A 12,275-nucleotide genomic window follows, 5' to 3' on the forward strand; every position below is an offset into this window, starting at 1 on the left:
CCCACTCCAGCTCTCACCATGTTCCAAATCTGTTCAGGTGCTCTTGCATCATTCCTCTTCTCTGGGGTACCATGCATGTCTCTCTTAGGTTCTTTCCTGTTTCCCAGACTGTCAGTGAAAGTGCAGACTGGCACTATTCTGATCAATGTCGAAAATCTATATATGAATGAGTACATACCATGTTTGCCTTTTTGTGACTGGGTTATCTCACTCAGGATGGTTTCTTCCAGTGCCATCCATTTAGCTGTGAATTTCAAGAATCCATTGTTTTTTTATATGCTGAGTAGTACTCCATTGTGTAAATGTACCACATTTTCTCTATCCACTCTTCGGTTGAGGGGCATCTAGGTTGCTTGCAGGTTCTGGCTATTACAACTATGCTGCTATGAACATAGTTGAACAAATGTCCTAGTTATATGAATTTGCATCATTTGGATATATGCCTAAGGGTGAAATTGCTGGGTCTTGTCGTAGATTGATTCCCATTTTCCTGAGGAATCTCCATACTGATTTCCAAAGTTGTTGTACAAGTTGACACTCCCACCCGCAGTGGAGGAGTGTTCACCTCTCTCCACATCCTCTCCAGCATAAATTTTCTTCGGTGTTTCTTTAATTTTAGCTATTATGACAGGAGTAAGATGGTATTTCAGGGTTGTTTTAATTTGCATTTCCCTGATGGCTAATGATGTTGAGCACTTTCTCAATTGTCTCTCAGACATTTTACACTCCCCTATTGAAAATTCTCTATTCAGTTCTGTACCCCACTTTTTAATTGGATCATTTGGTGTTTTGGAGACTTGCTTCTTGAGTCCTTTGTAAATTTTGGAGATCAGCCCTCTTTCAGATACGAGGTTAGTAAATATCTTTTCCCATTCTGCGGGCTGCCTTTTTGTCTTGTTGATTGTGTCCTTTGCTGTAAGGCTTAGTTTCAGGAGGTCCCATTTATTAATTGTCGATCTCAGTGTCTGTGCTACTGGTGTTATGTTCAGGAAGTAGACTCCTGTACCAATTCATTTAAGAGTATCTCCCATTTTCTCTTCTAAGAGTTTCAGTGTGGTTCGATATATGCTGAGGTCTTTGATCCATTTGGTTTTAAGTTATGTGCAAGGCGATAGACATGGATCTATCTGCAGTTTTCTGCTATCCAATATACAGTTATGCCAGCACCATTTATTGACGTTGCATTTTTTTTCCAAAATCAAGTGTTCATAGGTGTTTGGGTTAAAATCAGGGTTTTCAGTTCGGTTCCATTGGTCTACCTATTTTTGTGCCAATACCAAGGTGATTTCAGGGTTATAGCTCTCTAACAGAGCTTGAAGTCAGGTATGGTGATGCCTCCTGAAGTTCCTTTATTGAAAAGGTTGTTTTGGCTATCCTGGGTCTTTTGTTTTTCCATATAAAGTTGATTATTGTTCTTTCAAGGTCTGTGAAGAATTGTGCCGGAATTTTGATAGGGATTGCATTGAATCTCTAGACTGCTTTTGGCAAGATTGCCATTTTTATTATGTTGACCCTACCAATCCAAGAGCATGGGAGATCTTTCCATTTTCTGGCATCCTCTTTGATTTCTTTCTTTAGAGACTCAAAGTCCTTGATAGACAGGTCTTTCACTTCTTTGGTTAACATTATGCCCAGATATTTGATGCTGTTTATGGCCATTGTAAAGGGTGATATTTCTCTGATTTCTTTCTCAGCTACTTTATCATCTGTATATAATAGGGCCACTGATTTTTTTGAGTTAACCTTGTTTCTGCCACTTTGCTGAAGGTGTTTATCATCTCTAGGGATTCCCTTGCAGAGGTTTTTGGGTCACTTATGTAAACTATCATGTCATCTGCAATAGGGAAAGCTTGACTTCTTTTCCTATTTGCATCCCCTTGTTCTCTTTTTGTTGTAGTATTGCTCTAGCTAGAACTTTAAGTACAATATTGAAGAGATATGGAGAGAGTGAACAGCTTTGTCTTGTTCCTGATTTTAGTGGAATTGTTTTCAGTTTCTCTCCATTTAGTTTGATGTTAGCTGTTGGTTTACTGTATATTGCTTTTATGTTCAGGTATGTTCCTGTTATCCCTGATCTCTCTAGGACCTTTATCATGAAGGGGTTTTGTCAAATGCTTTTTCAGCATCTCGTGAGATAATCATGTGGTTTTTCTAATGAGATGATTATGCATCTTTTCCAGCTTGATTATACAGTGAATCACATTGGAAGAATTGCATATTTTGAACAATGCCTGACTGAGTGGGTTGAAGCCCACTTGATCATGGTGAGTGATATTTTTGATGTGTTCTTTGCTTTGTTTTGCAAGTATTTTACTTGAGTATTTTGCATTAAAGATCATGCAGGAAAATGAATTCACATTTTCTGTTGAATCTTTTTGTCTTTTGGATACCTGAATGACTGTAGCCTCATGAAATATAATTTGCAATATTGTTTCTGTTTCTATTTTGTAGAATAATTTGAGGAGTATGAACATTAGATCTTCTGACAGGTTGGTAAAATTCTGTGCTAAAATAATATGTGCCTAGGCTTTTTTGGGGGGGATATTAATGACTGCTCCTATTTCATTGGGGGTTTTGTATCTATTAAAATTGTTTCTTGTGATATTGATTTAAATTGTTAAGTGGTATTTACTGAGAAAATTGTCAATTTTTAATTCAATTTGTGGAGTATAACGTTTTAAAATATGACTTGATAATTCTTTGAACTTCCTATGTGTCTGTTGTTCTGTCCTTTTCTTTTCTGATTTTTTAGTTTGAATATTCTCTCTGTAAATTTTAGTTTTGATAAGGGATTGTCTTTCTTGTTTATTTTTCACAAAGAACCAACTCTCTGTTCCATTGATTCCTTGTAATGTTCTCTTTCTTTGTATTTTACTCATTATAGCCCTCAGTTTGATTATTTCTTGGTATCTATTCCTCTTGGATATGCTTGTTTCTTTTTGTTCTAGAGCATTTTTTTCTAGTTTTCAGGTGTGCTGTTAAGATGATAGGATGAGATATTCCCAATTTCCTTATATAGGCACTTAGTGCAATTCACTTCCCTCTTGGCACAGCTTTCAATGTGTCCCATAATTTGAGTATATGATGAACTCATTTTCAATGAATTATATAAAGTCTTTCTTTCTTTATTCCCGCTTTGACCCAATAGTCATTCAGTAGATATCTGTCCACTTTCCATGAATTTGTAGGCTTTTTACTCTATCTGTTGTTGAAATCCAGCTTCAGTCTGTGATAGTTTGATAGGATGCAGGGGGCTATTTTACTTTTCTTGTACCTTCTGAGACTTACTTTGAGACTGAGTATTTGATCAATTTTGGAGAAAGTACCATGAGGTGCTGAGAAGAAGGTATATGTTTTTGTGCTTGGGTGCAATGTTCTGCAGATATATGTTAGGATAATTTGGTACAAAATGTCTGTCAGCTCCAGTATTTTTCAGCTTAGTTTTCATTTTTTTACCTGTCAATTAGCCAGAATGGTCATGTGTGATATAATCTTTATTAATGATTCTTTTATAGATGTGGTGCCCTTGTGCTTGAGGATTAGATATTAAGGACTGTAACAACATCATGGCAGATTTTCCCATTGATGAGTAGGAAGTGTCCTTCCCTTTCTCTTCTGATTAATTTTAGCTTAAAGTATATTTTTGTGAATATTAGAATAGCTAGTTCATTTATATTGAGAGATATTTAGTACTTGATAATTGTTAATTCCTGATATCCTGATATTTTGTTCTTGTTATTGGTAGTGGTGGTGATGGTTGTGTGTTGTGTTGGTGTTGGCAGTATGTGTGCCTCTGTGTGTGTGTGTGTGTGTGTGTGCCTCTGTGTGTGTGTGTGTGTGTGTGTGTTTCCCTTTTGTGGTTTTGCTTGCTATTTGTGTTCTTACATGGTTTCCACACATCTGGGTTTGGAGTGATCATAAGACTAGGTGCCAATTTCTGAGTTTGTCTTTGTTGAATATGTGTTCTGTCCATGGTTTGTCTTTCCTCTTTGTTCTACTGATGTCTATCTGTGGCCTGGAGTTCTGGCAGCAAGAGAAACCTCTGATCCTGGAGAGAGTCTCCAGCTGAGCTGGGGGTTGTTATTCTGGCTGGCTTGTCCTGCATCTGAGCAGTGGTCTTCAACTGAAGTTAGGGGTAGGAATACAGCAGTGGGGGGTATGTGGTGACCTAGGAAAGGGTGGCAGCCTATTGTGTCTTTAGGACTTGAACCAATGGAGTGTGAACATTCTGCAGGCAGGTTGGTGACCTAATTGTTCTTAATGGCATGGCCTGCACCTTCTATATCAGTTATTAAGCAAGCTATTTTTCATCTTTGAAATTCTTTGATAAACTTTTAAGACTTGAACTGCTTTTCTGTTTTGCAAATTTCTTCTAAATATTTTCTCTTTTCTATCTTTTCTATATTTTTGACTATGTCAAAAGGTCTTGACTATTACAACTTTTAAAATGATGTGTTGCTAATTGGCATACCTTTTCAAGTCATTTTTCAATACTATTTTATCTAATTTGGGTCATGAACTTCGAGAGATTCTCTCAGAGACAGGAAAAGATGGCATCTATTAAAATATAAAGACGAAGAACTCTGAGGCTATATAAGAAAGGCAACTGAATGGTTAATAGGATATCTCAAGGATAATTTCAAACACTAGGTGTAACTATATTTTAAGAAAATGTGTGTGTGTGTGAGAGAGAGAGAAAGAAAAAAAGAGAGAAAGGGAGAGAGAGAGAGAGAGAGAGAGAGAGAGAGAGAGAGAGAGAGAGAGAGAGAGAGAGAGAGAGAGTTTGTATGAGTGTATGCCATATGTGTGCAGATGCCTGTGGGAGGCAGAACATGTTAAAAGACGTGGAGTTGACGCTACATATTGTTATGAGCTACCCATCTTGGTTCTGGGAGCTGAACTGGGTTTCTCTAAAACAGCAGGGGCGCGGTAAAATTCTGAGCCATCTCTCTATTACCAAGAAAAATTAAACACAGCTAGCAGTGAAACAAATGTACTCAATTTCCTTTCACAAAGTTTAGATGCTTTCAGAAGCACAAAGTTATTATCTAAAATCAGAGTAAAAACATGGAAACCCTACCAATTGATATAGGAGGCAAAATATACTTTGGTTTGATAAATACCCATGAACGTAATTGCAGGCTAATCTGGCTTCAGAGATTAATTCTATCATGAATCTACGGATGACATTACACCAAATGAAGAGAAGATTACATCCTCACTGTTCATTGTGTGACTCACTGATCCCGGCAGCAATACTGAAGCATATGAATCACAGGGAAATCATAACTATGAGCTTCTTAGAGCATTAAGAAATTTTAGGTGTAGTTAAAGTAAGATAGTGTAAGTGAAGATTAATATTTAAATTTCAAATTAAACAAATTTCACCTTCAGTTTTGGTAAGACATGAAGAACAGCATATACTCATACAAAACACACACACACACAAAATTATATATATTTAAAAAGAAACTTCGTTATTGCTTTAGTCACATTTAGTGCTTACAATTATCCTTCTGATATTCATTTATGCCAGTCCTAATTAATCTCTCAGTTCTTTATTTTCATATTATTAGATAATAAATTGTTTGAATAATCATGTCATCTCAGGACTTTTTGTGACATTTATTTACTTACTTATGTTTTGTTTTTTTGAGACCAAGTTTCTGTGTTTAATAGTTTTGTCCTGGAACTTGCTCTTTAAAGCAGGCTGACCTCAGACCCACAGAGATCCACCTTCATCTACCTCCCAAGTGCTGGGATAAAGAGAAGTTTTTATTCAGTTTACTAATCCATTTGTTGATTGGATGATCTTGTTTTGGCTGCTGTTTACTTCTGAAGTTCTTTATTGGAGATATCACCCCCACCTGAAGTATAAGTTAGCAAAACTTCAAAAAAAAAAAAAGGCATGTGCCACCACTGTCTGGCTTTTTTTATGTAAATATAATTCATTCATTTTCAAAGACAATGGGAACATTTAACTATTGGTAGCTCATCCCAGTTATATTTTAATAAATTGTTAATCCCAAATCATAAATCACAAATTATCTAAGATGGCAGCAATCCATTAAAATATTTTTCATTTTAAAATATACATTTATGGAAGTAAACATTAATGAATAAAATAGATTAAATATTTATGATTGAGTAAATTTAATTCTATTAATTATTTTAATATACTGTTATTTTTTGTAGCTTTGCTTCCTACTAGGTAAAAGAGAAAACTTATACTTGCAATTGAAATATTTGGTTCTGCTACCAATGCCAAGTCCAAAGGAAATGCTATTTGTGGCAGTTAGAAAAAAGCCAACATTCCTCGGGAGCTTCTGAAGTTGTTCCCATTCTACCAAAGGAGTCATTTCCCATATCCCTGGCAGAAGGAGCAAATGACTATATGTGGAACCTGTTAGGTACCAAAGTGCAACCTGGCCTCTAGGATCCCTCAGTATCATAAGCATGTGTTACTTATTTCAAAGCCCTTGCTAGAATCCTAATTCTTATAACCTCCTAAATTTATTTATTTAAAAATACTTATTTTGAATTTAGTTTGCCCTTCTCTCCCCTTTGCCCACCCCAGTAAATCCCACCCTTCCACCCCTCAACCACTCCTCAGAGGGGGTAAGGCCTTCCTTGGGGAGTCAACAAAGTCTAGCATATCATGTTAAGGCAGGTTCAACTAAACTTCTTGTAGTTCATGGGCTTCCCTTCCCAAGGCTACTCATACTACTTATAAACCTGCTCTTTGGCTATCTCTTTTTCTCTCTCCCTCTCCTTTCTCTCTCTAATCTTCCTCTATTTTCTCTATCTGCTCTCGACTATTTCAGATGCCTTTGACTGCTATTTTTATCATACCTATTATAAAACCTTGTAATTTACCGTACCATAGAAAGGCCATATCATCAATTTATACAGCAAGAACTTTCAATTTAAAAATCTGTCACTTCAAATTCTATGTAAATCTTATACATGACTTGGTTTCTAAAAGTAAAGAAAAAAATCACGCAAATTATTCTCATCATTTCCTCACCCACAGTATCTTGGGTAAATAGGAATGGAATTGCTATTTCTGTATTAGAGCAAAATGGGGTTACTTAGATTTGACTGGTAGAGAAAGAAAATTCTGAAAGGTAGAGAAGGAATACAATTAAAGAAGAAGTAATTTGTAAGGTAAAGAATAAAACATGTCTAAGTTTCACAAAACTATCAATTCAGCTCAGTCAGGCAGAAGATCACTTACCCATTATCTTGTCTTTTTAGATAATGCTAGAAATCATGTACTTATGCCATGGGGACAGATACACATATTTTTAAATCACAGTATAATTCACAGAACATGTTACTGTGAAAGTAGCTATCCACTTTTACTTTCTGCATGGAAACAGCTCCAAAGCCAACAAGCACATCCTTACAGCAGTCAAAAGAGAAGAAACAGAAAATCAATAACTGTATGCACATCAGAAAATCAGAATTGTAACTGAAAATGCTCAGAACCTATGAATAATGGCAAACTGACTGGTAAAGAAAATCAGTAAAACAACCAATAACATTATATTTAATAGACAAAACTAAGTGTTTCCACTCTAAGATTGAAATAATGATAGATGTGCCATCTTATAACTCTGTTAATCATCATGAAAAAATTACAGACAAAATGATCAAATTATGGAGGGAAAAAGGTGGTACACCGACTTTGCAAGAAGAAATAAATTGCTGAATTCTACCAATTCACAGATACCATTATTTTCTATGTCGAAAATTCTAACAGCCCTCAAATTGAATTTCTGTAACTAGCAAGCATTTATGCCATGTTAAATGGTTTGAAGTCAAATTGTGTCCTTACATACTATCAGTGAACTATTAGAAATAGAAAATAAATAAAATGTCATAAAATACACTGAAAAATTTTAACTATAAATGTGAGTTACATATAGAAACAACATGCAACCAAATCATCATGGATCAAAATACAAGACTAGAAATGGTATCACTGTTCAAGAATGCTTACCTGTAGCAGAGATTCTTGGACCAGCATCCCCCAAATCATGACACGGAGACTTACTACTAATTATGAATTCTTGACCTTATCTTAGGTTTGTTTCAAGCTAGTCTTTTATCACTTAACTTAACCCATTTCTACTAATCTGTGTGCTGCCCTGACACTTATTTATGTTATCTACTGTCCAACCTGCTTTCCTGTTTTTTCCATGTCTGTCTATCTGGCTCCCATTTGGCTGACTGGTTGGCTCCCCTTTTCTCTTTGCCCGCCAAACCAGTGGTCTATCCTGCCTCTGTTTAACTATAGGCTTTTCATTGCTTTATTAGACAAATCAGTTGTCTTAGGCAAGCAAGATGAAATAGCAACATTACATAGTTAAATGTAGCATAAACAAAAGCAACAGCTCTTTACAATTAAACAAATACTCTGATCCACAAAACTCACCATCATTTTGAAGTTGTCTATTAAAGTAACATGCATCTATTAGAATGATTGAAATCACGCAGTTGACAATTCCAGATGCTGTCAAAAATCCAGGATCGCAGGTACCCTTATTCATAACAGCTATACATACATAAAGGTAGTGACATTTTGATCATCAACTTATTTTTATAAAAGCTAAACACAAGATTGTCATTTGATTTAGTAATTGTTCTCATCAGAATCCATCAATTTTTGTAGAAATATGTGTTCCAACTGGTGGTTATATCTCATTTATGGATTTATTAAATTTTGCCTGAGGATTCAGAAAGCAAATCAACCACAAACCAAAGCATCCAGGCACACACCTTTAACTCCAGAAGCCAGAAGCTAGGAGGTGGTTGTACACACCTTTAATCCTAAAACTCAGGATTAAGAGGTAGAGGGATCTCTGTAAGTCCAAGGCCACCCAGATCTACACAAGATTGATCCAATCCTAAAGAGAAACAGCTCACACTAAGATGATCTCAGCACCTGGGACAACATACATTTAATCAAAGCATTAGGAACTGTAAAACAGGAGAAAAGTCTCAGTATCAGGCATTTATTCTCCAGCCACATTGAGAATAGGAACTCCCCAAACCTGTCCCTGATCTTGGAGATCACTATCATGCATCAACTTTTTCTGTGAAATCTTGAACACATCACTTGAACTCTCTGAGCTTTTGTATTCCCACCTGTAAAAATATGCTTTGTAAGGGAAAGGTCTCCTACTGTTTTTAAATTACATTCCCAGTCTAAAACCTCAGTTAAATGAATCTTTATACTTTATACTTCATAATTCTTGCTTTGTCTCGTATGTGGAGTTCTATTTCTGTTTTCACCCAATGTATAAGAATATAAAAAGATAGGGAAATCTCACCCAAAATTTGCTGTTCTGAAAGTATTCATAAGAATATGAACTGTGGGTCTGAAAATATTGCTTAGTTAAGAGCATTGACTTCTCTTCAAAAGGACCAGGGTTCAGTTCCCAGCACCCACATGGTAGCTTACAACTGTCTGTAACTCCAATTCCAGGGGACATGACACGCTCATACAAACATACATGCACAAAAAGCACCGATGCACATAAGTAAATATAATTAAATGCAAATAAAAATAAATAAATTATTAATAAAAACAACCCTGTACTCAGGTACAGATATTTTGAAACAATTTAGAATTTAAAATAATTTTAATAAAGCATGGTACCTGGACATTTTGTCAGAATGTAGAGATTTAAGTTGCATTCACAGCGTTTTGTAATATAGTTTTATTATTTTTCCAAATTAAAAAATGACAAAGTATTTTATATATGCATGCCTCATTTAGATGTTCACCCCAAAGTCATTACTGATGAGAAGGGGGATAGAGAAACACAGCATATACTAAGACCCACTAAATTCACTACACAGCCAGTAATGTAGGGAGTGAATATCATGCCTGAACTTCATAGAGACTTAATTCTATTCAGACCACAGAATCTCACTGAGATCAGCAATCAGTGTGTGTGTGTGTGTGTGTGTGTGTGTGTGTGTAATCAATCACTAATACTAGTTCTTCTAATTAACAGCTAACTATGAAAAAAAAGCAGACAAACCAAAAAATCACTCTTTCCAAAGCCATAATGATCTGAGGTACCCTGAACTCAACTGTGGCAACTTTTGTGAAGGGAAATCAGACACAATTGATTTTTTCTCTGGGAGAACATGAGAGGAAACTGTGGTGGTTATAAAAGTATTTAGGAGAAACCTGAATCTCTGGCAAATTCTTATAGGATGATCATTGGCTAGCATGAGTGTTTATAATCCTTCAAGTCCATTTCCTTCTCAAAGGTCTCTCAAGATGATCACTAGGAAAGGTGTAGTAAAACCATAGACTCAAGCTCCTCTCCCTCAGGGTATGCACTCCCACAGGACACTTATGCCACACTGACAGTATGGGAATTGTTTGTTTTTTGTTTTGGGTTTATTGTTGTATTTTTGTTTTGTTTCTTTTGTCCTTTGTTCTGTTTTGTTTGAAATAAAACACAAACTTCCCTTGGTGGCACGATTTGAAAGGATTATTAGGCATGGCCTTGTTGGAGGATGTGTGTCACTGTGAGTGGGCCTTGAGGTTTTCAAAAGCCCAAGCCAGACTCAGTGGTTCTCTTCCCGCTGAGTGCAGATCCAGATGTACAACTTTCAGCTCCTTTTCCAGCGCCGTGTCTGCTTGCATGTCATTATAATTCCCACCATGGTGATAATGGACTAAAACTCTGAAACTGTAATCCAGCCCCACACAGGTAAATGCTTTCCTTTGCAAGGGTTCATGTGGTTCATTAACTTGATAAGAAATTGTTACAAAAAGCAAATAACTTATACCATCTTTAATGAAATAAGAAAATGTACTCTATTGGAATTGTAAATAAAGAAAAAATATCTAATGACAACCTGTTCAGCATTGCACTGGAGCTACTAGCAATGAAAAGAAAACATGCACTAATATAAGAAAAGAAATAAAAATCAATTTAATTCACAGATGAGGTATTCATCGAAATAGAAACCAATGAGACATTTAAAAGTGCTTCCTGAAGAGTGTCAGTATTAGCAAGTTCATAGAATAGAGTTTGGTATTATATAATAGCAATAACTAATTAGAAATAAAATGTTACAGCATAAGATTTATTACAAGTCATAACTTTCCAGACACCTAACCTCTAAATTCAGTGAAATAAAATCATAATCGTTTACATAATAAAAAATTAAAAATGAAATGAATTGTGATTAAATATAAAATGTAAAATCTAAGTGAACTGACACACATTATTCTTATAAATTATGCATGAAATGCTAGTATCACTGAGACACAAGTTCATAAAATCTTAAAAATAATAGTCAAAATTATATAATCAGATACTCAAATAAGGTAGTTATGAATGCCAGTTTTGAACTTTTACATTTGATTTTGATGATTATTTCAATGTAAATAAAATTTTATTAAGATATCATATCTTACAAGATTTGCATATGCCTTTACTTAATTCTGTAATATTTTGTCTTTACGAATGAAGGAAACTGTTACCATTATCACTGTGCTTACAATGTCATAAGTGGTTTAAGTATTAGGCAGTGAATGATCCTGGAAGGAAACAATCTGCTTTCTCAAGGTTTTGCAAATATCCCTTATCTTCCTTAAATACGTAGTCATATTTACTGGGAAAACATCTTTGTATTGTTCTCTCAAACTTTTAAGGTTTTACTCACCTACTTTAACAGCAATGGAGTTCCCCACATTGTCTATACCCCCTTATGGAAGTGCCAGGTGGTCTGCCTGTTTCAGAGCTTGAGAACATTTATCCCATTATGAAGCTTACTGTCCTGCTCCTGCTCAGGAAATCAACAGAGAATTTCCCAACATCATTGTTATACAGCTCATTTGTGTCTACTCCACATTTACTCCTTGGTCTACCAGGGTTTTACTGATTTTCTTCACCAAATACAGAACCAATCACTTTGGGATTGCTGATTTACTCCACAATTCTAATCTGCATTGATCTGTGAAAGGATTTTTTCTTGTTTTTTGTAGGAGAAATGCAACTTTTCCCTAAGTTTTGAAGTAATCATAGTTATTTATGATAAATCTTTATTTTTTCTTATTAGTTTATTTACTTCTATGAATTTTCTTTGAAATATGTTTTTGCTACATTCTTTGAATTTTGATGAGGTAAATTTTATTTTATAAATGTTAAAATTTCTAAAATTTATTCTCTGATTTAAATTTTAATAATTATTATGAATAGTTCCTGTTAACATAAGGAATTTTGTTATTTATATTATGA

The 12,275-nt window shown here is 35.1% G+C and overlaps 1 long non-coding RNA gene across 4 annotated transcripts in view; it reads left to right on the plus strand.

Moving 5' to 3' along the window:
• The first annotated feature begins 2,011 nt into the window (after positions 1–2,011).
• The window catches only part of LOC121132914, a 142,884-nt gene continuing 132,620 nt past the window's right edge, over positions 2,012–12,275 (plus strand). For all 4 annotated transcript variants that reach the window (XR_005869633.1, XR_005869632.1, XR_005869624.1 and 1 more), the window contains exons 1-3: positions 2,012–2,053; positions 2,181–2,264; positions 2,452–2,489. This is a non-coding gene — a long non-coding RNA (uncharacterized LOC121132914). The remainder of the gene's footprint in view (positions 2,054–2,180; positions 2,265–2,451; positions 2,490–12,275) is intronic.

This window comes from Mesocricetus auratus, unplaced genomic scaffold (assembly GCF_017639785.1).
Source record: "Mesocricetus auratus isolate SY011 unplaced genomic scaffold, BCM_Maur_2.0 Super-Scaffold_4256, whole genome shotgun sequence".
In the NCBI taxonomy this organism is placed as follows: domain Eukaryota; kingdom Metazoa; phylum Chordata; class Mammalia; order Rodentia; family Cricetidae; genus Mesocricetus; species Mesocricetus auratus.